Source organism: Acomys russatus, chromosome 5, assembly GCF_903995435.1.
Source record: "Acomys russatus chromosome 5, mAcoRus1.1, whole genome shotgun sequence".
Lineage (NCBI taxonomy): Eukaryota > Metazoa > Chordata > Mammalia > Rodentia > Muridae > Acomys > Acomys russatus.
The window spans coordinates 5,453,646-5,480,830 of NC_067141.1; positions in this window are offsets into that span (position 1 = coordinate 5,453,646).

Consider the following 27,185-nt stretch of genomic DNA (forward strand, 5'->3'; position numbering starts at 1 on the left):
TTTTATTATTCTGGCCACAAGATCCAGGGCATGAATTGTTCCAATTCATTTTTCTAAAATTTTAATTTGAAATAACTATCAATTCACAGAAAGTTGCAAAGAAAGCATTCTAGATAGTCCTGTATATATTTCACCTGACTTCCTTTGTACTGTGTTTCCATAATTGTAAGACAATTATGAAATCAGGAGGATGGTTTTGGTATAAAAGACATGTCACCTTTATTCCCCCATCTCTGTCTGTCTGTCTCTGTATCAACTTCTGAGAAATTGCATTCGTGTGTTCCTCCATGTGACTAATGGCATAGTTCATTCACTTTTTAAAAACAAATTAATGAGTGAGAAACAGAACTTAAACCCAGAGTCATTGCTAGTATAAATCAAGGCATTTTGTATAAGCATCCAAATCTTGCAATGTCTTGAATCCAACGCACGTAGTCATTTGCTAAGTGAATCCTGCTGAAATTAATGATGTCAGCAAACTCACCAACTACAGTCTAAAAAAAAAAAGCAATAGTGCAATCTTATTAATAGCGCCGATTAATGTATAGGATTGGGTTAATTTTACTGAGCTGGACTTGAGTCACGAGAGATGAGACACACAGGACAAGTGTACCTGCTGCCCATCAAGTCTGGAACCTTCCTGCTGCCACAGTCACTTCTTCTTCATCATCAGCCCACCTCCCCTTCCTGCCTTTCCGGCTCCAACGCCACTGCAAAGCAGTAAAGGGTATTTCACCGCATCACCTATGAAATACCCTGGGGAAAATGCCTGCCCTAAATCCACTGGAGCCTTGAATTCTAACCTTCAGGTCTCTGACATATAAAGGGCACGAGACTATTTAGAGACCGAGAGGAGAAGGTAGAACTCCAACATATGAGCCGCTGCAGGAAATTACCGATGAGATAGGAGTTCCAGAAAACAAATGCTAGGTGGAAAATGTCACAGCCAAGAGAGGCCAAAGGAGGTAGAGAGAGAGAGAGGAGAGAGAGAGAGTGGACCCAGGGCAGCATCTTAGACAGACTGGTGAGCCACAGAAGGATGTCAGATCAAACTAAGAAAATCTCAGTAAACGGCAACCAGTTACGTGAGAATAGTGTTAATGTTGCTTTGCTGGCTGGGACAGAAACCATCGCCATAGCAATGAGGCACTCGAATGGCCCCTGGTGTGGGATGCAAGAGCATGGCCTGTATTGTCTTTGCCTTGGTTGGCTTGAACTCTCAGCTTGACACAGCCTGCAATCGTCTGGGAAGGAAATCTCAATTGAAGAACTACCCAGATTATACTGGCCTGTGGGCACATCTGAGTGAAAAACACTGACTCGAGATCTCACGAAGTAGAAATTTTCACAAGCGGAGTGACTGAGGCTCTGTAGCAAGTGAACTACAGTGGCAGAGACAAAACCCAAATGAGGGGCGTGGACTCCAGAGAGCTAAACAGACACCCACTGAGGAGACTAACCGGAACTTTGGACAGCCATTCAGAAGGACAACTATGAAAACTCCAGGAGGGTGGTGAAAGCAGAGGGAGAGGCGGGTCAGATGAGATCGCATACAGTCTGGGTTTTGCTTCCAAGCTGTCAGATATGGGGCAGTGAGGCCTAGAGAACCAAGCAAGGACAGAGCCACAAGCTGAGGCCACTGAACCTTCATGGTGCCCACTGGGTCAGCAGTTCTGTGACCACAGATGTCTGAGAGGTTACAGAATAAAGCGTTGCATAGCTGCTCGGCCACAGAAAACTGAGGAGTCTGAATAAACAGCCACATGCTTAACACTTTAACTTTTCTACATATTTGACCATTTTCCTAACAACAGATCAGAACCAAGTAGTATATACAGACTAATTCACACAAGATTCAATGAAATGGGGCCAAAGGGAGAGACAGTGCCACACTGGAGTGCACAGGGCTGCTAAGGGGAGGAAATCTCTTAGGAAGAATTGCCACTTTACTCCCTCCCTCCCTCACTCTTGAATAAGAACCGTATTCACCTTTGTGTATAACAAGACAATTACAAAAATACATTTTTAAAGATTACATGTTTAATATTGCAGAGGTTCGAGAGGGATTGATAGCCAGCCCCTGCCCTTAGCGTTAATCTCCCAGACTCTCACCTCCAGCTGGCTTAGGACCAGAGATGAGCACAGTACACCCCCCACCCTCCTTCCTCAAAGATGACAGTTTCTGGTGATGAGCATTTAAAAGGAACCCACCAAGACAACAAATAAACATCAGAGGTAAATAGACTTGAGATTGAGATCCTTTTTTTTTTGTTTACTATTTGTGCACATGCATGCGTACATGCATGTGTGCATGCGTACATGCATGTGTGCATGCGTGCGTGCGTGCGTGCGTGTGTGCATGCGTGCGTGCGTGCATGCATGTGTTGCTCAAAGAGGCCAGGCTGCCCTGGAGCTGTTGTTACAGGTGGTATGAGCCACCTAAGTTGGGTGCTGAGAACTGAACCCCAGCCCTTCAGCTGTCTCTCCAGCCCTGGGCCTGAGGTTCTGATTTCTCTTCTCCATCTCCACCTCCCCCTCCGTTCCTTTCTTCATTCTTTCTTTATTCCTTCTCTCCTGTCCTTGTGTCTTCCTTCCTTTCTCTCTTTTCCTTTCTTTTATCCTCTCTCTCCCATTCTTCCCTTTAGGATGAAGTTAAATTTCAAAATCCCCAGTTAGCTTCTCATCCTTCTGATAGGGATGTGACTTGCCTCTTCATCCTTGGGAGGGTATTTGCAACCAGGCAGTCCCTCTCAGAGCGTTCAAGAGAGGAAGATGTGAGGTAAAGTTTGCTGATGGCAACTAAATAAGTCACCTGCAGAGGAAGCAGCAGGACACAAGGACAGGAAGTCAGAGAACTGAGACAATCTGGCTCTGGGATCTACTGGAATGCTCTCTACTTATGCCAATTAGGTGACTTCTGGCCGGTCTCCACCCTTCCATTGGGAAATTTTCTCCACAATAAATTAGGCTGAGTCAGGTGCTTGCAATGCTGGGGCCTGGGGTAAGAAGATGACACACAGAATGGGGAGCTGGGGAGGGCTGAGAGCTAGAAAACAGATTCGGCCTAACTGGGAATCAGGTTCACCTTCAAACAACAATGGAGGCCCTGTGAGGCCAGAATCCCAGTCTCCCACCGTTGGCTCTTTTGTCTAACATTTGAAAGTCAAATCCTGTTATTTTCAAATAGCAACTGATTCCATCTAAAAAAGAACGTGCCATTACGATTACCACACAGCACCACACAGCATCTGAGGACTGAGGGCGGAACCTGACACTAGCCAGGAGTGCAGATAGCTCTTCAGGCATGACTTCAGATCTCTGTACTAAGTCATTTCTCAGGGACTCCCTGGCCTCTGATGGGCTCTCTGAAGAGCAATGTGAAGAGCAATCTGAAGAACAATGTGGCACAAGGCTTAAGAAGGTCATGTTTGCCCTCTCCTGCTTTGGGGGTGTGCAGTCTTGGACAAGATCTTCTCAGATACTCGGGTCCTCCTTTCCCTGGTGTTCCATACAGCAAGGATTTCCAGGGGAAGGTATGTACAAAACGCCACCCTGGAGACTTACATAGAGGACACACCCAATAATGTGATTATTATGACTCTGCCTTCACAAGGTATGTTAGTGGCATATTTTATCCAAAGGACTCAAAGCCAACAAATAGTTGGCCAAACTTCTGATCACCTGGGGTCCCCTGGGAAGTACAGTAGGGCTTCCTGCTGGAGGAGTGTTGTCCAGGATAGAAGCACAAAGAAATGCCCCATTAGCTTCAACAGAGCAAGTGCAGCCACTGAGTTGAACCACGTGGATATCGAAGATCCGAGAGTGTGTGGCTAGAAAACGGAACTGATATGATAGCTACGACTGGACTACATTCAACTCAGCATTCTGTTTTGAAAGTTTAAATAAACAAAATGTGGCATACACACACACACACACACACACACACACACACACACACACACATACAATGGAGTTTTACTTAGCTATAGAGAGCAAAATTATACTATTTGCAGGAAAAATAGATGGAATTGACACCATCACGTTAAGCCAAGTCAGCCAGGCCCAGAAAGAGATGTATCATGTTCTTACACATACAGAGTTTACATTTATATGCACATGTGTCTATATGTGCACATATATCATGTCCTACTGTATCCATGGCATCACAGTAGATGGGAAACTATTTGGGAAGAGAGAGGGGCCAGTATGAGACATGGATAGGAAAAAAGAGCAGTCAATATAGGATAAATATGAGCTAAGTGACACACAAGTGTCAAGATGCTAAAATGAAGCAAGTTGCTTTGTACAATGAATATATGCAAACAATTTTGAAGTTTTTTTTTTAAAAAACATAAATATTTTCTTTGTAAATAATTATAGATGTTCCAAATGGCTTTAGGCATAACATATGCTTCCCATAAACACCAACACAGTTCCCCTGCTGTCAACAGCACACATAACCTTGGTAAATCATTTCAACTGGAAAACCAGTGTTTTGGCCCACGATTACCAATTCGTTGCTGCTTTTCCTTGCTATGTCTCCACTAGCATTGCATCGCTGTTCTGAGGTCCGCTCAAAGGCACCCCACTGCACTGAGCTGTGGTGTCTCTGATCACCTCTGAATTTTCTCGTGGGTTCTCAGTTTCATGACTCTTAGGGGAAAATACCAACCAGTGTTCTACAGAACACTACAGATCTGGGTCCACTGGAGTATTCCTCATGGCTTGAGTGTGCTGGGTTTGAGGAAATACCACTAGGAAGGTGGGGTATCCCCTGTCACATCATATCAGGGGGTACGTGGTGACCATACAGTATACTGGAAATGCCAATATCCATCACATGATGCAGGTAGACTCTGCCAGGCTCTGCCCTAAGGAGCTGGTGTTCCTCTACTCCTGCACTTTATTCTTTGGAATGAAGTTGTCATGTGTAGTCTGCTATGGGCAGCTCTTAAAGCAAATTCTTTCTGCCTGGCACGCTTCTCCATTTCATCACAGTGGGAATGGAGGTGAAAGGGGAGCTGAACCCCCAGGTAGCTACGACATCTCAGGATCATATGCCACCTCTCTGCCTTCAAGGCTTCTGCACAGGATAGCTCACAACACCAGCATTCCCTCCCCTCACACACACCCCATTTCTGGCTTCCATTTCCTCCTTGGTAGGCCACAAGTCTTTGGTGAGATCATCTTTGTTGTCTTAACAGGTACAAAATGGTAATTTTATTTATTTATTTTTTTCTTCTGTCTTCTCAGGTATGAATTAAGTTCCTGGCTCAGAAGAAATCCTGCAACATCTTTCTCAGAACCACTATGAGTGAGTCACTTGTTTCCAGGAACTGCCGAAAGCTTGTGGGGACAGCTGCCATAACTGCCATTTTCTGACTAGCAAGGTGCCAGGAGAAGTCACATACGCTCCTATTTCCCTAGAAAGCAAACCTGAAGCCCCATGGAGACAACAATACTTTCCCTCTGTCGTTTAAGCCGGCGCACATTTACAGCTCGTTAACCCTCAAAATATGCCACGGTTTGGGTATTCTTGATTGCAAGAGTCAAAAAAAAAAAAAAAAAAAAAAAAAAAAAAAACAAGATAAATTGATCCTAGCAAAAACAGTAGAAGGCATCATTCATATCACATAACAGAAGAGCCTCTTCTAATTGTTTCATGCATGGCTGGACTTTTCCTTCCCATCTTTAAAGTTCAATTCTGTGGTACTGGCTTCAGCCCTGGGTTATCTCTGAGTTGATGTGGTATTCAGTTGTTCTCTGCTTCAGTCTTATCAGCAGGAACAATAATAGTGGAAAAAGAATTGGCTCTTTCTGTGCTGATTGTTCCAGAAGAATCCAATACCAACTCACAGAGTATGTCAGTGGCCTGCCGCCACTGAAGCACTGAGCCACAAGCAGTGCAGTAAAAATATGTGCGCTCATCACATAGGTAGCCAGTTGACTGTCAGCCGCTGGTTTTGCCTGTTTTAATGGGGCTTCACTGGTTTATCTGGGACATGATTAGCTAGAAGATGAGGCAATAAAGGTGGACTGGATCTGCCCTTTACATCTCTGTTCCTCCAATAGGCCAGCCTAAGCAGGTCATCATGGTGATGGCAGAGGTTCAAGAGCAACAGGAGCACCAGCCTCAGTTGTTTAAAAAGAAGAAGAAGAAGAAAAAAAGAGCTCCAACTTTTCCACCGCAAGCCAATGTCAGGGATACATAAATCTGACCTCGTCACCCCTTTTAGGTAGAGAAACATATTGTGTTCCATAAAACGACAGGTAAGAAGTGATGCCGCAGGTGTGATCGGTCTCACCCTCTGCAGGTGTGGGACGGGTCAGATATGAAGCACACACTCATGTCTGAGTTGGATACAAGAACTGACTTCTAGAGATGAGCAGAGTGGGGCTGTTTCCCGCAGAGAAATCCTGTGGTGCAGTCAAAAGTATATTGCCATGTCTCACTCCACCTTACAGATGGAAGAGATACAGCCTAGAGTCACTTATTTAGTTACTTATTCACTTTACATCCCAACCACAGCCCCCTTCCACCTGTCCTCCCAGTCCCACCCTCCTTTCCTCTTTCCCCTATCCCCCCACCCCACCCCTCAGAAAAGGGGGCCGCCCCTACTAACCCACCCCAGCACATCAAGTCGCATCAGGACTGAGCACATTCTCTTCCTCTGTGTCATCTCAAGGCTGTCCCACCAGGAATAGGTGAGATCAAAAAGCATGCAACAGAGTCCATGTCATAGCCAGCCCCTACTCACCTTACTAGGAGACCCGTATAAAGACCAAGCTGCCCATAGGGTACATATGAGAATTCTCAACAGAGGAAATTTCAAATGATGGTGAAGAGTCACAGAAATGCTCAACTTAGTTGTCAGGGAAATGCAAATCAAAAGGACTCTGAGAATCCATCTAACACCCATCAGAATGGCTAAGATCAAAAATTCAAGTGACAGCACATGCTGGTAAGGATGTGGAGAAAGGGGGAACACTCCTCCATTGGAAATCAATCTGGTGCTATCTTAGAAAATTGGGAATAGCTCTACCTCAAGATATAGCTATACCAGTCCTGGACATATACCCAAAGATGCTCCACCATACAACAAGGACACATGTGCAACTACATTCAAAGCAGCTTTATTTGTAATAGCCAGAAATGGGAGCCATGACTTTCAAGGTCATGGCTGAACTTCTCTCCTGCCAAGGCTGGTTCACTGACACAGCCTTGCTCTCTCTAAAGCATGTTTCATTTCCAAACACTTTGGTTTGCTCATTTTTTAAATCCATTTTTACTTCACCCTGTTTCTGTTAACTTTCTTACTTAGCACCTGTGTGTCATTTCATTTTGTCAGTTTCCTGCTAATTCTTAGCTAAACTTCCTGCATACATTATATTGTTTCCTGGTTTAAAAAATAGGATTCCTTTTAACTTAATGCATCTCACTATGACATCGTTTGTTTAGGAAGGAAATGACGGTTCCCAAGTTAGAGAATGATGGGCATTAAGACCCTGCAGCTATGAACAAAGGTGACTCGGGTGACATTGCCTTGGTGGATTTTGTGCCTGGGTGATTTGAAGACACTTGGCAAAGGTATGCCTCATCACCGAATGGCCAGGCTTCCTTGCCAGAGCCCTTCAAATCAATCTTGTAGGACAGGCAGTAGCTTCCTGGAGCTCACAAAAGCTCCGAAAGAGACAACGTGAAGTCATTCCTATTCCTGGGCTGCCTTCGGATGGCAGCTGATAGTGAAGGGTCTGGCAGCATCTAATCTGGGCAATAAATTCTCCTAAGAACTGAAAGCTTCCCTCTTGTAGGAGTTTGCAGCTTCCCGAGTGGCCTGGGGTGTGGCTGCCGGGGTGAAAACAGGCAGGACGCAGCACCAGGAACTAGGGTCTCCCAAGACCAGGGGATTGATTGGCCAGAACCTAGATATGATCAGAAATGCTTCCATAAGAAGCAGGTATTCTCAAGCAAAGATCCAGCCAAGCACAGATTTAATAATCACAGCACTTGGGACACTGAGAGGGGAATGTGAGTTCCACACCAGGCTGGGTGACATAACAAAGCCTGGTAACACACAAAAGCATCTTTTTCAACTTCACTAAGGACTTTTGGCTTCAACCCGGTAAGAAATGACGGGGAAGCGCGACTGTTAAAAAGCCTTGGGACTTGGTCTGATACACAGTTTGGAGGGATACCTTTGGCATTAGTGTGCCATGTGGCTGAGAGCCAGGTTAGACTACAGATGAGGAGTCAGTTAAGGGGAGACCAGGTCCATGAGGCCGGAGGACTGCGACACTGCATGGCGCATGTCATACTCAGGGAATGTGGACTTGGGATGCCTGGGACCCAGAAAATAGCAATGTTCACCATCGTCAGGTTTTAATTGCTTGTCTTTTAGGACTTATTTTTTATTTATTTATTTATTTTTATGTGCACTGTTTTGCCTGCGTGTATGTCTATGAAGGTGTCAGGCCCTCTGGAACTGAAGTTACAGACAATTGAGAGCCATCATGTGGGTGCTGGCAACTGAACCCGGGTCCTCTAAAAGAACAGCCCGTGCTCTTAACCACTGAGCTATCTTTCCAGCCCCTTTTAGGACTTATTTTTAATCGTGTGCATATGTATATGTCTGAGTGTGGATAAATGCACTGACTGAAGGCCAGAAGCATCAGCTCTCCTTGGCACTAGTTACAGGTAGTTGCAAGCCAGCAGAGTGGGTGCTGGAAACAGAACTCAGGTCTTCTGCAAAAGCAGTATGCTTCCTGAATGGCTGAGCCATTTCTACAGCTCCGTGTTATTTGTTGTTTGTTTCTGGACAAAGGTCTTACTGTGGAGACCAGGCTGGCCTCAAACTTGGGATCTCTGGTTTCTGCCTCCCAAGTGCTGAGATTACAGACACAGCACCACTATACCTAGTTACCACCACACCTAGCCCCTGGCAGCACCTGTGCACATTGCGCAGTGTGGAACTTTGGGCCAGTGTTTCCATGAGCTATCCCAGCAGGGGACATGGGAGTGTGGGAGGGGGGTGGTGGAGGGTGGTGGCGGTGGTGAGGGGAGCAGAAGAAAGAGGACAGAAGCCCAGATGAAAGATGGTGCTGGGGGACACACAGGACAGCACATGCCTCCTTGACATCCCTTTACCATTGTCTTTGTCAAAATTTGGTTGAAAAAAAAAGTTCAGTTACTAACAATAGCAAAAAAGTGCCTTTTAGCTGAACAAATAAAATGTCAAACTGGGAGCCTCTTAAAGGTCTCTCCGTGGTGATTTGCAGATTCCATTTCCCAGGGTCCTCGATGCGATGACAGTCAGAGTCTGCCTGGACTCCTGGGGGTGCACACAAGGGACAGCAGGAGCACAGCAGAGATGCCGAAAAGCAGAAGGGAGTCAAACCTGTACCCTAAGAGTTGCAGTTAGGTCCTCATCCAAATGACAGAAAAAAGATCCACAGGAAGAAGAGAAAGGGCACTTCATGCAATTGCCTCATGGACAAAGCCTCCTCAAACATCAGTGTGAATGATCCAGTGTCTGGTGATGATGTGAAAGATGCCTTCCCAGAAACTAGGGCAGCTGGAGCCTCCAAGGAACCATTGTGTGAGCTTGTGGGTTTCTTTGGAGCTGTTTTGGGGGAGGAAGGGGGAGAAGATGCAGAGGAAGAGGACTCATCTGCTGCATCTGGATGCCAGCTGATACCTGTGCTTCCATTCCTTTGCATACAAAATGGATTCATGAAAATAGGAACAACCTCAAAGGGATGATGCAGGGTGAAATGACTTAGTATGACCGGTAGTGTGACTGTCCTTCCAGGTTGGAAAATGTCATCGCTGTCTTGAAATAATACAGAAACTGGAGGACCACAAGGGACTTTCAGAAGATCAGCTCAGTTAACACCCCCTTGTGGACAGTGGGGAGAAGCTTCCAAGGCTGAGAAGGCATCAAACCCTTTCCCCAAGGTAACAAAAGAAATGAACAGTTGACTGGTAAGAGATGCCTGAGTAGTGCCTGAGAGTCCCCTACACTCCTGTATGTGGCCCTAGTACACTCGTTGCTTCACGCAGCTGGACTTGGAAGGGATCCTGTCCTTGGTCTGTGTCTGCCCTCTCCATCTCAGAAGATTAGACAGTTATGTCTCTCCAGAAAAAGTCACACAGACCAACGAAGTATGATCCTTAGAACTGTGCCAAACACTTGGTGCTAATTAGTGTTGGAGACTGCCAAATTGAACGCTAAAGGCACTCTGTATTTGGAAAAGGGAATTAGATAAATGGTGCTTTTGATGGTCTTCGGCAGGGGGTACTTCCACGTTGGCTAGAAAAGAAAGCACAGCCTCATCTCTCCAAATAAAAGAAAGATTGCCCCCCACTGCCGCCCAAAAAAAATCTAAACAGGAGCTAAGGTTCTCAAATTGCATCATGTGGCGGCATGGCAAAGACAGGCTAGCTCCACAGCACAATATGCCTTTGGTTAGGATACTTCCCGTACCTAATAAACAGCATGTGTTTGTATTCCTCTCTGCAGAGAAGATTCTCATTGTCTGGAAAGGCAGGGTGGGGGTGGGATGAATGGTGGAGCATCCTGACAAGCGCTCCCACCCTGTCTTAAATCCTCGCTAGAAGGCCAGGCTGGCATTTTACCCATGACTGACAGAGGGCCGTGCCTGTTTCTATGTGTGCGGATTTCTTGCAAGCAAAATGCGCACTTGGGTGCTCGTGTGAGTGACTGAAATCAAATGGGCGTTTTACCTGTTATTGTAGCTAAGTGTGAACAAAGGTGGGCAATGCACACTTGTCAGTAGGGAAGTGATGAGTGGCTGAAGACAGAAACTGCCCTGGTTCTGTTTGGTTTGTATGTGGCAAAGGGCCTGTAAAGATAGGATGAGAAGAAGGCAGGCTGGTGATCGAGCCTGGGAGGGAGAAACAGGATGGTAGCTAAGCTGGTGATGTCCTGCCTGAGGTGTAGGTGAGTCCACAAGGATGACTTCTGTCTGTTCGCAAAGCCTGAGACATCACATCTTCTGGGTAATACCTGCCACCACTGCCTCCACTATGAACTCAGATCTTCCCAAGGAAAGCAGAGGAAGGGCAGGTACCAGTGCTGATACATCGACATCTTAGGTAGCTTGATCATCACCCTCCAAATCTGCTTACCCACATAGTGCTTTAGCTTCATGGCCAGTTGATACCTCCACAGCCTGATTGGGCAGACTATGCTGCTCACTAATGCTCTGCCCCCCAGCCTCCGGGTTACCACCCCCCTCCCCGCGATAGCTTACATCCATGGGAGATGCAAAGAAAGCCTCTGAGACAGACTGTGACAAAATTCTACTCAGTCCAGATTTCCTGGCAGCCAACCAACCACAGACGACAGGCCCTGGGCAGCTCAGAGCAGCATTCCACAACTCTGGCTTTCTCCTTATGTCTGATTGGTTAGTCCAGGCCATGGACAAGGTTTCTGCCTAGCTTTCTCCTTTCTTAGCCACATCTAGTCTCTAGTCCCGTAATGATAACACACACACACACACACACACACACACACACACACACACACACACACACATACACACACACATTTAACCTTTATCCCTGCCTCCTGGCACAAAGCTCTTAAAGGTGAAAGGGGCAGGGCAGCTATAGAAGTGCAACAAGCAGCAGTAGCCTCAAAAGACTGAGCCCTGATTTGGGGGTGTGTGCTAATCCTGCATCTTTACTGCATGAGCTACCTGGTAGGTATCTGGATATCTGAAGGACTGGGCTGTGGGTATGAAAGGGAAGACAACTCATGCTGTAAGAATTGAGATACAAATGGCTCAGACCTAGCAAGCACAAGGCCTTGGGTTTGATCCTCAGCTCAGAAAAAAAAAAAAAAAAAGACAAAGTAACAAATGGCTCAGACCCAGTTCGAGCCCCAGCAGTCAAAAGTTTCAGGAACTCAGAACCACCAAATGCCGTTTCTACCTTCTACCCAGGGTGCTTTGATCTGACCAACTGGTCTAGTCCTTAGATCCAGGACCTAGGTTCCTATCTGCTCATCTCAGTCCATTTGCTAGACGGAGTGGGAAGCAGGGATGGATGAAGAGGAAGAAGGAATGAGGGACAAGAAACTAGCCTTCCTTTGTCTGTGACACTGTATTTATGGCCACAGTGCTGTGAAGACGGCACCACCCTTTTCATCTTACAGGTGAGTACAATTAGAAGCTAAGCCGTTTCCTAGGGTGGCTACCGCACACTCTGTGGTGGAGCCAGGACTCCACATCATGCGAAGTAATCACACATGCAGACAAGGTTCTAATACTGCCCGTTGTTCGCCCACAGAAGACCTGACTGCCTGGAGCCATCTACCCAGCCTGGCTCCTGACATCTTCCTCACGGTTCAGCTTCTATAGGGCCCATGTGTGACCATTGCCAAAGTGTTAGCAGCTCAATGGTACCAAGCATGCAGGCTGCCACGCACTCAGAGGTTCCTACCCTAAAGCTATCACAAACCGAGGGTTTCTCTAAGTCTCTCCTAAAACCCAGGGAACCAGAGGGTCTGTGAACCTAGCTCAACCTGAACTTCATATTCTCCCCCAACTAGGACACTTTTCAGAATGTTCATCTAAAATCCATGTGTTCCTACTCCATTCATAAATCATCCAAAGTGTGGGAGCTGGACCCCAGCTCCTTATCTGCATGGTGAAGGTACAGAGGATTCAGTGCGTGGGATGCGGATGAGGTCCAGGACAAAAGTAGCCAAGATGCACTCATATGGCACCACTCGTGGGGTTTATATTAATAGCACTCTGCACAGAGTTTACTATATTCTGGGCTTTGGGGGATGTCCCAGGGTACAGGCAGTGCCAGGACTCATCCCATGCTCACGCGTTCAGGTAGGGCATTCTTGGGGACCTATGGGGAAAAAGTGAGCAAGGCAAAGGGTAAGGAGACAGGGCAGTTAGTAATGGGCTCTGGGGATTAATCAGGAATACAAATGCTTCCTCTTTAAAGCTGTATCATCCTGGGCAGGTGACACCTCTCCTGACTTCACTGCCCCCACTGAATTGCTGTGAAGGCTAAACAACTAGACAGAGTACGCAGGTGACACATAGTTACAACTCAGCAACCAGTGGACGTGGTTACCCTACATTTAAAACAGAAGGGGAATGTGCATTAAGGGTGGGGAACAGTGGAGGGCTTCCTGGAGGAGGCGGCAATCAAGATGAATCTGATGAGACGGGAATAGGGCCAGGAAACAAGGAAGTGCTGGCTTCCCAAGAGAAGGCACAAGCAGGGAAACAGATCGGGGTGGGGCTGCTGCCAGGGCTCTCTGCCTTCAGTTTTTCCCTCCCTGGAATCTCAGTTGGGTACCGCAACCCACTCTAGTCAGCTCTGGGTTCTAATCCTTTAAATACCCTGCACCTGCTGAGCCTCTGGTGATCCCTTGTTCCTGCAGAATGCTGCCCTCAAGACATCAAGGACTGAACCTCTGCGCATTGTCTTTTTCCATGTGCCTGACACACACTTTGCATATAGTAGCATGTATCAACTGAATACACAGGTAAACAACCAAACGAATGAGTTATTCCTCTTATCTACCAGATGCTGGTGTGTCCGGGTCTGTTACAGGAGGTTGGGCAGAGGCAACGCTGGTAGATCCAGATATCCCTAACCTCATGCTTCGATTGGATTGACACCTCTCAGATGGGTTCTGCGTTTTGGAGGAATGATCATAAGGTTTCATTGATAAAAGAGCTCTACTGCTTTGAAAAATCTACCTTTGAAAACCATTGCTGTCATGAGTGGAAAGCAAAGCTTTGAAATCATAAAACTGGGGTGAAATTGTCCACTTTATTGGATTTTTGCCGAGTAATTCCAAGATGGCCGTGGTTGTCTGCAAAGCCTTGCGCTCGGTGCCTGCCCACCTCCCAGCTCCCCCATGCCCACTATAAATAGTCACAAGGATCTTTCTTCAGGTGCCTGGTCTTCTGAGGGTTTTCCCTTTGCTAATTTCCTGCCCCTGGGTCCACTCTGCAGACCATTCTCTCCACCTGGCCTTCCCCTTCTCGGTCCAGCACCTTCTCGAAGACACCAGTGAGATGGAAATACTCTTGGACAGTAAATCTCTCCAATCTCTCTTGGCCTCAAGAAGTTGTGTTTCTCAAATTATGTCCATCACCTCCTGTCTCTTTGCATGTTTGCATATGGAGATGTTATGGCTTAGAATTCTGCTGGTTAGCTTAATGTCAACTTAAAATTGGAGATGTATCTAGGAAGAGATAATATTCACTGAGGAAGCGCCTCTCTAAGATGGGCCTGTAGGCAAGTGTGATGTATTTTTTGGTTGGTGATTGATGTGATAAGGGCATTTTGGGTGGTGCCACCCTGGGGCAGGTGGTCCTGGGTTTTATAAGAAAGCAGGCTGAGCAAGGCAGTAAGCAGCATCCTCTATATCCTCTGGTTAGGTTCTTGCCCCCAGGTTCCTGTCTTGAGTTCCTCCCCTGACTTCCCTGGATGATGGGCAACAAGATGTTAAGATGAAATCAACCCTTTCCTCCCCAAGTTGATTTTGGTCATGGTAGTTTTCATAGCAACAGAGACCGTAACTAAGACTTGAGCTGAGATAGTTCTCAATGGCTTGTGTGTTGAAGATTTAGTCTCCAAAGCAGCACTGTTCAGAGACTGGATTTGGAGGAAGTGATCAGGATAACTCTGATCTCATCAGTACAGTAATCCCTCAGTGAGCCCATAATTTGATAGGCTGTTGGGAGGTGATGGAAATTTAGGAGATAGGGTCTAGTTGAAGGTAGCATGCCATCAAGACATGTCTAATGGAAGTCTGGGGTTCTTTGTAAACTCAGTTATGTTATGTAAGTATGCTTTTGCTTTAATCACAAGTGTGGGTTTTTAGTTTGGGTTTTAGCTTGTCCATAGCTGATAATTGTCTCCTGCGGGGCGTAGTCTTTGCCAGCTGGTAACGGCCTGCCTCTGCCTCTTGCTGGCACAGAGAGAAAGAGCAGAGAGAGAGAGAGAGAGAGAGAGAGAGAGAGAGAGAGAGAGAGAGAGAGAGGTGGCAGATGGAGAGGAAACATTCAATGCAGAGGCTCGGAGACTGCTTGCTGCTTTTGCTGTCGATGGAGATTGGTGTTGCCCCCAACCAACCCAGAGGGCCCTAAACAACTGGAAGAAGTAAAGGAGTCTGTGCCCCCCTCCACACTAACTTCCTTTCTCATACCCAGGGCTAAAGGGTTGGTTGAAGGGAGGTAAAGGCTTCAATACCTCAAATAAAATAGAGTTTAAAAATTAGCGTCAATAGACATGTTCTTAAGGACTGTGCTCTTCCCCTGGCTTCTCCTGCCTCGGTTTCTTGGCTGCTTTCCTAGGCCATGCCCTTCTGCCATGATCTCTCACCTTGCCACAGGAAAATATTTCCTGCTTCAAATGGTTTGCTTTTAAAATCAGGTGCTGTGGGGCTGGAGAGAGGAATGAGAGTGTGAGAGCACAGGCTGCTCTTCCAATGGACTCAGATTCAGTTCCTGACATCCATGTTGGGCAGCTCACTACCACTGTGACTCCATTTCCAGGAGATCTGACAGTCTCTTCTGGCTTCAATGGGCACCCACATCTCTCTCTCTCTCTCTCTCTCTCTCTCTCTCTCTCTCTCTCTCTCTCTCTCTCTCTCTCTCTCTCTCTCTCACACACACACACACACACACACACACTCACATTCACTCACTCACAAATAGAAATTAAAATTTCAAAAATCATGTATTGTATCATAACGCAGGAGACTAAAGCTATTCAGAGCTCTAAGGCACAGGATCTCCAGTGAGTGTCATGCTTCCTGGAATAAAGAAGTTTCTCATTAGTGTTAAAGGAATGAGCACAGTTGCACAGCATGTGATGACCTACCCAAACCTCAGTTTTCTCATATCTAATTTGGAGTCCGTGCTGACTACCTCTTAGGAAGTGCTGATGACTCACCCAGCAGAATGTTATGCAATATCCCTAGTGGCAGGGAGCCTCACTAGAGCTATTCTCCTGCCTGTCTGCCCACCAGTGCCAGCCTCAGCATCCAGCCAGAGGAGCCTGCTTAAAACTAAATTACACTCTAGACCCAGAGCCATCCTTCAGCTCTGATCCTGACAGAAGCCTGCAATCCAGCCTGTCAGCCTTAAGCTGCCACGCATCTGAACACACAAACTGAAAAATTAATGTCCCTGGAAGGCATCGCCTCCTTCCCATAGACACCCCTGACCTTCCCGCCTCCCTGCACAGCCGCAGAAGCTGATGCGCACTGGCTTTGCCGACTCAGTACACCACCACCGGCCTGCGGGGCTGGCAGGAGGAGAGGAAGGATGCAGAGCTCTTTTTGTATCTGTGGGAAGCAAAAAAGCCCTGGTGGCCACGTTGAGACCTCATTAACCCCGTGTTGGAACCAGAGGGTGAATTAGGGGAGAGAGCGAAGAGTCACTCGGGTGTCTGTGTACTTACTGTGAGAGCCCTGTAACCATTCCTAGGGACCCTTGCTAGTGGCTCCTGACAAGGCTCAGGAAGGCAACATAAGCAAGGTAGAGAAAAAAATGCCTGGTATGGTGGAGCAAGGAAGGAGGAAATGCTGCTGTTCCATGATGATATTCTTATATATTCTTGTAGCGTCTGAGGGGCATCAGGGGTATCTGTGGCCTTGCAGATAGTCATCTGAGAACTCCACAGCAAATATGTGCATGGGATGTCAGGGGTAGGCTCATAATTTCATAATAGACTTGTATGTTGGCCTGGACCATCATAAGAGACCTAGATACTTATTATGTCTCCCTGCCACCCTTGTCCTTAGAGCCCAGTGTTCTGTATCTAGCTACCTAAGGAATATCGTGGTGCAGCAGGGTCCCCAATAGTATTTCATAAATGCATGCTCTCAGGATGATGTTCTCAGCCCTACTCTTCAGAGCCACATTTTGATAGGTCATTAAATTCATTAATATATTGAGGGTTAAGAGTCTGCCATATGCAAAAGAGGTGGCTACTATAGGCGAGTGTGGAAGTCAGCTTTTTTTCCCCACTATATCAAACACTTGACATAATCAACTGTAAAGGAAAGGTTTCCTCTGGGCCGTACTCTTGCATGTTCCAAGCAATGACCACACAGCCTCACGGGTCTTAGGCCTACAATGAAACAGTGTGTCATGTGTTAGAGAAACCCATTCACCTCATTGCCAATCAGGAAAAGGGAGAGAGGACAGGCAACGATCCCACAATCCTCTTCATGTGCTTGCCCCAGTGACCTACACACCTCCCATGTGACCCTTTCTCTCAGAAGTTCCACTGCCTCCCAGTCATGCCAAGCAGGGACCAAACTTTTTTTTTCCTTTTTTTTTTTATTAATTTATTCTTGTTACATCTCAATATTTATCCCATTCCTTGTATCCTCCCATTCCTCCCTCCCCCCCCATTTTCCCGTTGTTCCCCTCCCCTATGACTGTTCCTGAGGGGGATTACCTCCCCCTGTATATTCTCATAGGGTATCAAGTCTCTTCTTGGTAACCTGCTATCCTTCCTCTGAGTGCCACCAGGTCTCCCCCTCCAGGGGACATGGTCAAATGTGAGGCACCTGAGTATGTGAGAAGGTCATATCCCACTCTCCACTCAACTGTGGAGAATGTTCTGACCATTGGCAAGATCTGGGTAGGGGTTTAAAGTTTACCTCCTGTATTGTCCTTGGCTGGTGCCTTAGTTTGAGCGGGACCCCTGGGCCCAAATCTGCCTATCATATTGTTCTACTTGTAGATTTCTAGGACCCTCTGGCTCCTTTTACTTTGCCATTCTTCCATGAGTCTCTCATTTAGAGTCCCAATAGGATGTCCTCCCCTCTGTCCCAGTTTCCTGGTAAGTGAAGGCTTTCGTGGGACATGCCCCTTGGGCTAGTATGCAGATATAAGTGAGTATATACCATTTGATTCTTTCTGCTTCTGGGTTAACTCACTCATTATGATCATTTCTAGCTCAATCCATTTATCCACAAATTTCGGGAATTCCTTGTTTTTAATAGCTGAGTAGTATTCCATAGTGTATATGTACCACAGTTTCTTTATCCACTCTTCTACTGAGGGACACTTAGGCTGTTTCCATGTTCTGGCTACATGAGCTTCTTGGGGGAACATTCTAGATGCGGACTATTGGAGTCAATTGGACTAAGTTGTGGCATGTCAGGAGAGCTGATTACCCATCATGCCCAGGCACATCTGTGAAGTCAGCATAGAAACTGATGGGCAGAAGGGAGCAGAAGCCCAGAGTCTTTGGCAACATCCAGCCCAGGCAAGGCAGAAAGCCCAGATGAGGTAAAAGGCAAAGAGACTGGGTCTGCCACTTGCCTGACTTCTCAAGCTGGGTCACCAGTCTCCTCCCGCATCAGCCCTGGTTCTCGGGTCTGTAGAGCTGAACTGGAGTAGATGTCATTCATTCTCTGGCTCTCAGCCCTTCAAGCTACACCACTAGCTCTCTTGAGTCTCCTCAGCAGGTAGAGAGCAGATTATAGACTGTCACAGGCCCCACAACAGCAAGAGTCAATTAATTATAATAGATTAAGTGATTTATGAACCAAGGATGTATGTATTAGTCACTTTCCATATAGTGACCAGACCTGGCCTGGGACATCAAGATGGCGGAGAGTTAGTGAAGATGCTCAGGTCTCAACACTATGGCAGGAAGCAGAGAGTTACAGGAAGTGGCCAGGGAGAACAGTGACTGACAGCTAGATCCCACCACCCAAAGCACCCACAGCCTACCAAAACAGCATTATCGACCAAGGGCCACACTTTCAGACACATGCGCCACGTACTGAGCTCCATCCATGTCAGGCAGCCACGAAACAGGGTAGGGGTGGGAGGGTCACTTTAGGAACAACAAGGCTTGCAAATCGCTTGCTCACTCTTTCTTCTTCCTTCCTTCCGTCTCTCTCTCTCTCCCTCTCCTTTCTCTCTCTCTCTCTCTCTCTCTCTCTCTCTCTCTCTCTCTCTCTCTCTCTCTCCCTCTCTCTCCCTCTCCTTTCTCTCTCTCTCTCTCCTTCCTTCCTTCTACCTTTTTCCTTCCTTTTATGAAAAGTTTTGAGCGGATTCAGGCTGCACTTAGGCTAGGCTCCACTGACGGGAGCGTACTGGGGATGGGAGACTGAACACACAGAGCATCAGAAGCATCAGGACGCTGCATGAACGTGCATATGGCCTCACCTGCCCTCCAGGCTTCAGCTGCTGTGGTTCTTCAAGGACCCCAACATTTCGGCATTGTTAGAGAGCCCTAGTGTTGTTTCCTTCACTTCAGAAACAGAAGCAGGGCTTTGCCATCATCTGCAAAAGGTCCCAGCACAGGAGTCAGTTAAAAGTCCTCAGCCATGTCTGCGGTGGGATCTGAACATGCGCAGTTCTCAAAGTGACCAGGGTTCTGGGCCATAAAAAAGATGTGGAGGGGTAAGAGGTTGGTGTGAAGGACAGAAAATGCCTGGAGTGCAAGATCACTGGGGCTGTCATTCTTTGACATACTTTAGCAGCTTGTGGCCTCTGAATATCAGATACTTGAATTGCAATAGTACAATAATAAGTGCTTGATTTCTTTCTTTAATCAGGTCAAAAATGGGGCAGACCTGAGCCAGACTCCCCTGTAAGAAAAGTTCCAGTTAGTGCCAATGCAGAAATGGCTGCAGCTTGAACATAGGCCCATGTGGTATCAAGCCTGGCTGTGAGGCTGATTGCTTTCTGTGTGCCTGCCTCTCTTGAGAAAGGACTATCATTAACATGGACAAATACCTTTAGAAAGTTCCAGTAGTCCTGCTTGCATGGATCCCCTCTTCTTTGATGATGAAGTGGTCTTTGGATAGTTTCTCTCTCTCTCTCTCTCTCTCTCTCTCTCTCTCTCTCTCTCTCTCTCTCTCTCTCTCTCTGTGTGTGTGTGTGTGTGTGTGTGTGTGTGTGTGTGTGAGTGTGTCCATATGGAAGCCAGAGGTCTCTCATTGAACCTGGAACACATGAACCTCGCTAGACTGGCTGGCCAGCAGTCACCGAGATCCTCCTCTCCCCAGCTGCACACTGTCACAGGAGCTTTGTTTTGTTTATGTGGGTGCTGGGGCTCAGACTCATCCTTTATCTTTGCATGACAAGCACCTACCAACTAAGTAATCTCCCCAGCTCAACAGTCTCACTCCTAGAGGGGATATTACTTCGAAATAACAATCCCAACACCATAAAAACAGACCCAAACTATATATGCTATGTTTAAATTATCGTATATATATATATCATATATATATGGAGAAAGGAATTTTAAAGTATACCCATATACACATATGTGTTTATAAGCGTATGTGTTTACAAACTATGTTATATTTTGGTAAAACTCTTAATAAAACACCTCTTCTTAAGGCTTTGATTGTAGTAGTCACCCATTTCACCTACGCACATAGATCATTTGAGCCCATGAAGCTCAGATTCTGAAATGAAAGGTGACCACAGAGTGCATTACAGCAGCTGTGCTAGTAGGCTCTCCTGAAAGGTGACATGGGCCAAAGAGTCTCATTTTGCAGATCAGCATATAGAGGCTAAGGCAACTCTTTAAAAGACTGAATGATCTCAAAGTTCTACCTCTTGCTTGGAAACAACGTTAATTTCGGGGCAGCATTTGTGATATAGACTGCTGGCGGCCCCACTCCACGTGTGGGAAGATGGCTGCACATATATACTCACGTGAGATGATAGCAGAAGGCATCCATCCACGCTCACCCCCACCTTTGTCTAAGTCCCCACACAGCACCAAAATGCTCTTGGGAACCTCTGTTCCTCTCTACAAGGCACAAGTCTGGCCCCTCCTGTCTGTGGGATGATGTCACACAGAACTACCCCTCCCCCCCATGGTAGCTAAATCAACCCAGAACAGTCCAGTTTTAGACCCAGACAATCCAGGACTCTTGGCATTTCCAGGAGGAATAAAAAAGCTAGGTAGTTGTTGAAAGAGAAACAGCTACTGTCCTCAGAAGATAGGCTGTAGCAGAGAGGGGTGAAGAAAAAAAAAATATAAAGGCCAGAGAAGAGGGGAGGAGAGAGATAAAAAATGTAAGAGGGAGAAGAACAGAGAGGTGAAGGGGAAAAAAAAAAAAAAGAACAGAGAGCTGGAGAGAAGAGACCAAGGGGAAAACTCAGGGGAGACAGAGAGAAAACAAAGAAACAGCAGAGAGATGGCTCAGAAAATCAGAGCAGGGGAGAGAAGGAAAAACACAGAGGGAGACAGAGAACAAGAGAGAAGAGAAAAATAAATAAAAGCCGTTCCTTGCATGCATGCACACGGATATGCACGTGCACACAGTTTTCCATGGATGGGTTTATTTTTGATGTGTTCCTCTGCAAGGATCCTGGGAGCAACCATCCTCACAGCAGTGCCATCGCACTGAGCGCCGACCGAGCCAGGGCCAAGGAGATGACTATCAGACAGCTACTGTGTAGAAGAGTTAGTTCCCAAGGTAAAATTGATTTTATGTGTTTGTTTGTTCTGACCTTGAGTTTCCCCCCATTGCAATGCCTGAGAAGCGGCATCAGATAGACAAGGAGATACAAACACATCAGAGCAGCAGAGAGGAGCAGCTGGGACAGGAAATGGCCCTGACCTTGAGCAGCAGGTGGAACCATGCAGCCGAACAAGAATCAGAGTCAGTATGAGGGACCACAGGCTGTGACGCTCCTGGGTCGATGGAGGCATGTTCCAGATTAGGTGACCCAAGGACAATACAAAAGAATTGGTATACAAAAGACAAAAGAAAAATAAAGGAAAGCAGCATGACCGGAGAGCAGTGGTCAAAGAAAGCTGGGTTAATCATAGTGTGTTTGCTTCAAGATCATCGCCACCACCATTATCATCATCACTACCACCAAAATCAACATCAACATCAGCATCAGCACCACCGTAACCACCACCACCATCATTACTATCACCACTGCTTCTATCATCAGCACCACCATCATTTTCATCAACACCACATCATCCCCCCTACTTTGACCTCTGCTGGACACCATATGGAATATTTTACATCATTTCATCACCACACTGAGCCTAAGTTTGTACAGATGCTAGTGATTCTATAAATTCTATAAATAAAATGAATTCTGTAGGTAATGAAACTGGGGCTTGGGGAGATTTACTGAGATCACAAAACTAGTCTATACTATGGGACTTGAAACTAGATCTTCCTAATGCCCATTTGCATCTTTGCAACAGTTTCTCTTTGATCTCTTTAGGCCCCAACATACCAAGTCCAAGGTAGTAATACTTCTAGGTAACAGAGCCTAGCTTAGGCATTGTGTCATGCAAGGCTGCCTGTGTAGGCTAAAGGAGGTCAGTCCAAAGAAAATTCTCAAATGCTCCCAGGAAAGCAGACAGCTATAGTTTAGTGTGGTTTGTTCATTTTCAGAATACTCCTGATAGCAGTTTTGGAATAGGAATGAAGGTGAGACTGAAGTGTACAGGCAGGAGGTGGATTTTTCCCATCAGGCTTCAGAAAACAGACATGAAGAAGAGACGCAGGGAAAAGAGTCACCATGCAACCATGTCTGAAAGTTGAAAGACCACTTGGTTCAAGGCATGCAGAGGCTCTAAGTTGATAATGAGGCAGCTCCATGGTAGCAAGACTCCATCTAGTGGCATGTCTCCAAATGGGTGCCCCTTGTCTGATCACAGTAGCTCAGGGACTGGGATTGGCCATGCCTACAGGAGAAGGGGAGGGAAATTACAGCTGGCCAAGACTGGAGAAGACATAGTAACAATTATATTTAAATAAACCACTATATTCAAACACTATAAGAAATATATGAGATGGTCTTTGAGAGAATTGGAATAAATATAGACTAAGTCTGTAGGAGAGAGAGACAAAGAAGTCAAGCCGGGTGGCCTATGTGCTCCAGGAGCTATGACGATGGTTCTTGTTCAGGGAAGATGGGTATGAGGATCTCAGCTGACTAAAGGGTTAGAGGATAGTGAGACGGGGAAAATAGAGATACAGGTTGGACACTGTGTTAGCTACTTTCATTATAACTGTGAGCAAATACATAAGAGAACACCTTAATGAACAGAAGATTAATTTTGCTCATGGTTTCAGAGGTTTCCATCCACTGGCACAAATCGCATCACAACAGACAGGAAGCAGAGGAGATCTGCAACAAGAAGCAAGTAGGGATAGATTATAGATCCCAAGGACATGTACCAGTGACCTGTCTCTCACCACCAGGCCCTGTCTTCTAAAGGGCCTCTGTGTCCTTGTAATCTATTAAAACTCTGTATGCATCAAGAAAGTAAACTGTTAATAATGTCAGAGACCTCATAAGCTTATCATCTCTGGAAACACCATTATACGTGAAAGACATACAAAGGCATTTACTGATGTCTTAGGGATCAGTTCAATCAAGTTAACGATCAAGGTGAACTACTGTAGACACAGGTTGTAGGGGGCACCCTTCACTACCCATGGGGCCTCCAGGCTTTCTTTTCCATTTTTAATTACCCTCCACACAGAGAGTCCTTGGAATGCCGCCTTCTAAAAGTCTTTATAGCAGATTTACCCTCTAGTGATCAGAGCAATGGACACATTATTCACCCTGAGAGATACTGATCACATTTGAAGAACAGGGCTTAGTAGTCTTTTAGGTTCACCTCTTTGTCTTGTGATCTCAAGTTTCCTTCTCTCCCTCCCTCCTTCCCTCCCTTCCTCTTCCTCTCTCACTCCCCCCTCCAAAACTATGACTTTCTAAAATCTTTTGAACAGTCAATTCATACCCTCTCTAATTTCAAACAGAAGCAGGACTTAGGAACAACACACTAGAAGTAGAGTGCAGGCCTACAGTAAAGAAGTTATTGGCAAAATGGGTCTTGAAAACATTTTCCATTCACCAGTACAATCTGTGGAGCAAGAGGTGTGACATCTAAGACCCTGAAGGACAAGTAATGAACAGACCTCCTCTTTCACATCAGTAAAACAGAGAAGCTATTGAGAACACCTATAAGAGACCCCATAACATTTTCTCAATATACAATGACAAGAAACATGTAGAATTATTAAACAAGCCCATGCAAACATTCTCTACTAGGTACATCTGGAATAGTGTGAGAGGGAGAGGAGAAGATGTTAACAATGCTTCTACCTTTGCGATCTTTCGGGACATATGAGTTGACACACTAGGTCTAATCCAAAGAAATACCCAAGCTACACATAAATACGTAATGAGCCTTAGAGGTGTCCTGCCCAGTGCCTAGAGAAACACACATGAAAAGGTATTGTCCAGAGAATATAATAGATCTTTACAAATGGCTGCTCTACTGAGAACTGGTTACAGCAATGGTTTGGGATTATGGTAAAGTAAGAGGCTTGCAAGTTGGCCTGGAACAAAGGAAGCCAGAATAATGTTGGGTCAGTTGTGTTGATAAAGACAACAGCAGGCAGAGGATTTCTTCTTGATTTCCCTTGGGGGCAATCTACATGGCTCATTCTCTTATATGAAATTATTTTCCAACAGACAATTGTCTCGGATCCATCACCCAAGACTGTTGAGTGAACAGAAACTATGCTTGTATTTCTATAGGTGAGCAGTGTGGCTTTTGGATCAATTACAAACAGTGCTATCCATGCAGTGAGTTCTTGGAATCTCTGACATCTAGTTTTTATTTCTTTTTCAGTGCCCATCTTCAGGCTTCAAGAGGCTCTGGTCACTTACCCATCATTTACCCAGACCTGGGCATTCTAGCATATATACTCCACTAGTAATTACTCACAGCATCTAAAAGGCCTCCCCCAAATCTCCCCATTTCCCCTCCCTGGAGTTTGCTTTCTATTCCAATGCTTTCATTTCTTCCCTCTTGGCTCCTCAGTGAGAATTTCATATCCAATTTTCCAGCGATTTACATATAATAGGCCAGGACTGAAACACATGTGACCAAGGCTCAAGTGTGAATACAGTGGTGAGCTTTGCATTCTAGGGAGGACAAAATAAGAATGAATAAGTAAATAAAGCTCTCGTGTAGGTCTCTGCAAAAAGAAAATGCCATCAAAAGTGGCATTGGAAATCAGGTTGAATTACCAATGAAGAGACATGTCTTTGGGCAATGGGGTGAGAGGGAAGATGAATTAAGTGTAGATAGAAGCATATTTTGGAGTCTAAACTATAAAAAGTCTTCAGAAATAGAAGTGTGGCTGATATGATGTCTTGAAATTGATTGCATCAGTAACCTGTTGTCTAGCAGCCTATACAAAGGAAAGAAATGGCCTTGTTTTAAATTAAATTAATTTAAATTAAAGCCAGTGCATACCTGACAAGGTGCAGGTCTCAGTGACATCACTATATAACAATTTTCGTGGGTATGGGAAATAAATATTATAACAACTGAGAATTTTACTTACTGATCCTAAGCAATATGTTAATAGCTCTGTTCCTTCTCCAAATCCAGGCAATAAATATGTCCACCCAGTAGGGTAGAACACAACCTCCTCTCCTCTTCCTGTGGTTTTTTTTTTTTGTCTCCAGTGAGCCCATTCTTTAAAGAAGAGTCCTGACCATTGAGCCATGTATATGAAATGAGCAAGAGTCTGATTGGAAGCCAGCATGGACCCATAATTTCTGTTCTAGCAAAACAAAGAAAGGGATCGAAATAGGCCTGCTCACACTGATGAGATGACTGACCATCTGGTCATGCTCTGCTAGACAGGCTCAGCCAGGGGCCTTAGGCTACAGACCTCACATTTACTCTCTCAGCTAAGTGAATAATGGAACCTAGTACTGTTCACACAGTTAGGGAACCTACTGCTGAGCAGGAACAGCATAAAGTATTGCTTAGCCATGCCAATGATAAAGGGAAAGGCAGAACCAAGTCCTTTGACCAGCAGCCTCTGTAGTAGGATTTCCATTTTACTACAAACCAAAAGAATCCAACTGTAGTTTGGCCAAGAGGAGAGCAGGCCCAGCATGGGAGGACTCTGAGGTAGTCTGCAAGCAGGCTGAGCAACCATTTTACCAATAACTCTCTTGGTGTAAGATGAAGTTTCAGAAAAAAAAATTCCCATTGTCATCAACACCTCATCAGGCAAAAAGAACTGTACAAATGGACTGTAATTAAAATTCTCAGCCCTATTCTAAGGACATCTTCTCCATGGCTGGAATTATGGCCCACTGAACGAGGCTCTCCAGGCGCCAGGCTTTGTCATTGGAAATATACGATAAACTTGAGGGCACCCCGCAGTTGCAGGAACCCCCAGACGTTAATTTTAGTCACAGTTGGCTGCACCACATCAACCTATAAACACCTCTCTGCTTTCAATTAACGTCGCTCTGTCTCCTGTCTCGCTGAATATTATATTTAACTAATTTAAGAGGATTGGTAAAGAGAGTTTTCACACTTCACAGGAAAACATAATGGAATAATTATACCTCTACCTGCAAAAGGCATGAGGATATTACATAAGCAGCCTTTGAGGCTTCCCGTGGACTCCCGTGGCTCCTGTCTAGGCCTTGCTGCCTGATCCTTTTGCTTATATGTATTTTCTTTTCACCTTCTTGAACAGGTCATCCCCGTGTTGTGGTGCAGAATGTTTGGATACCACGGAGAAATGTTCCTCTGGTAGTTTTCTAAGTGTAGGTGTGTCAGACAGGTAGAGCCCTTTCCTTGCTGGGACTGCTCTTATCTCGGCAGATGTAGCCTTAGATATTTGATAAGATGACACTATCCCTCAGAGCCTTGAGGAGTCAACCCAATGGGCAGAGTAAGAGGCAAGACATAAAAGCATCAGAGAGAAAGAGAGAACTTAAAAAGCCAGTCTCACCTCCAGAGAGAAAGGCTGTGTGCCAGTACGGTTCAGTACCATAGCCCAGACATCCAGGTGGGTTCCCATGTTCCTTGAGAAATGAAGGACTAGGAAAAGAGAAAGGGGCCAGATTTCAAGATTCAACATAATGCATAGAGTCATATCCACAGCAGCATTACTGAGTCACAGCACATTTGGGGGGGGTGTCATTTTGGGTCATACTCCCAGGTTTCTCATGCTGGGGGACTTTTTGCTGTGGGACAACTAACAACATGCTGTGTGGGGACCAGAGAAGGTTCCTTTTGCCCAGGAAAGCTATGCTAGCGGCCATCCTCCTCTTTCCCTTTTAGTCCAACTGGAACCTCCAACCATCTTGGATCCTCTCTGGAA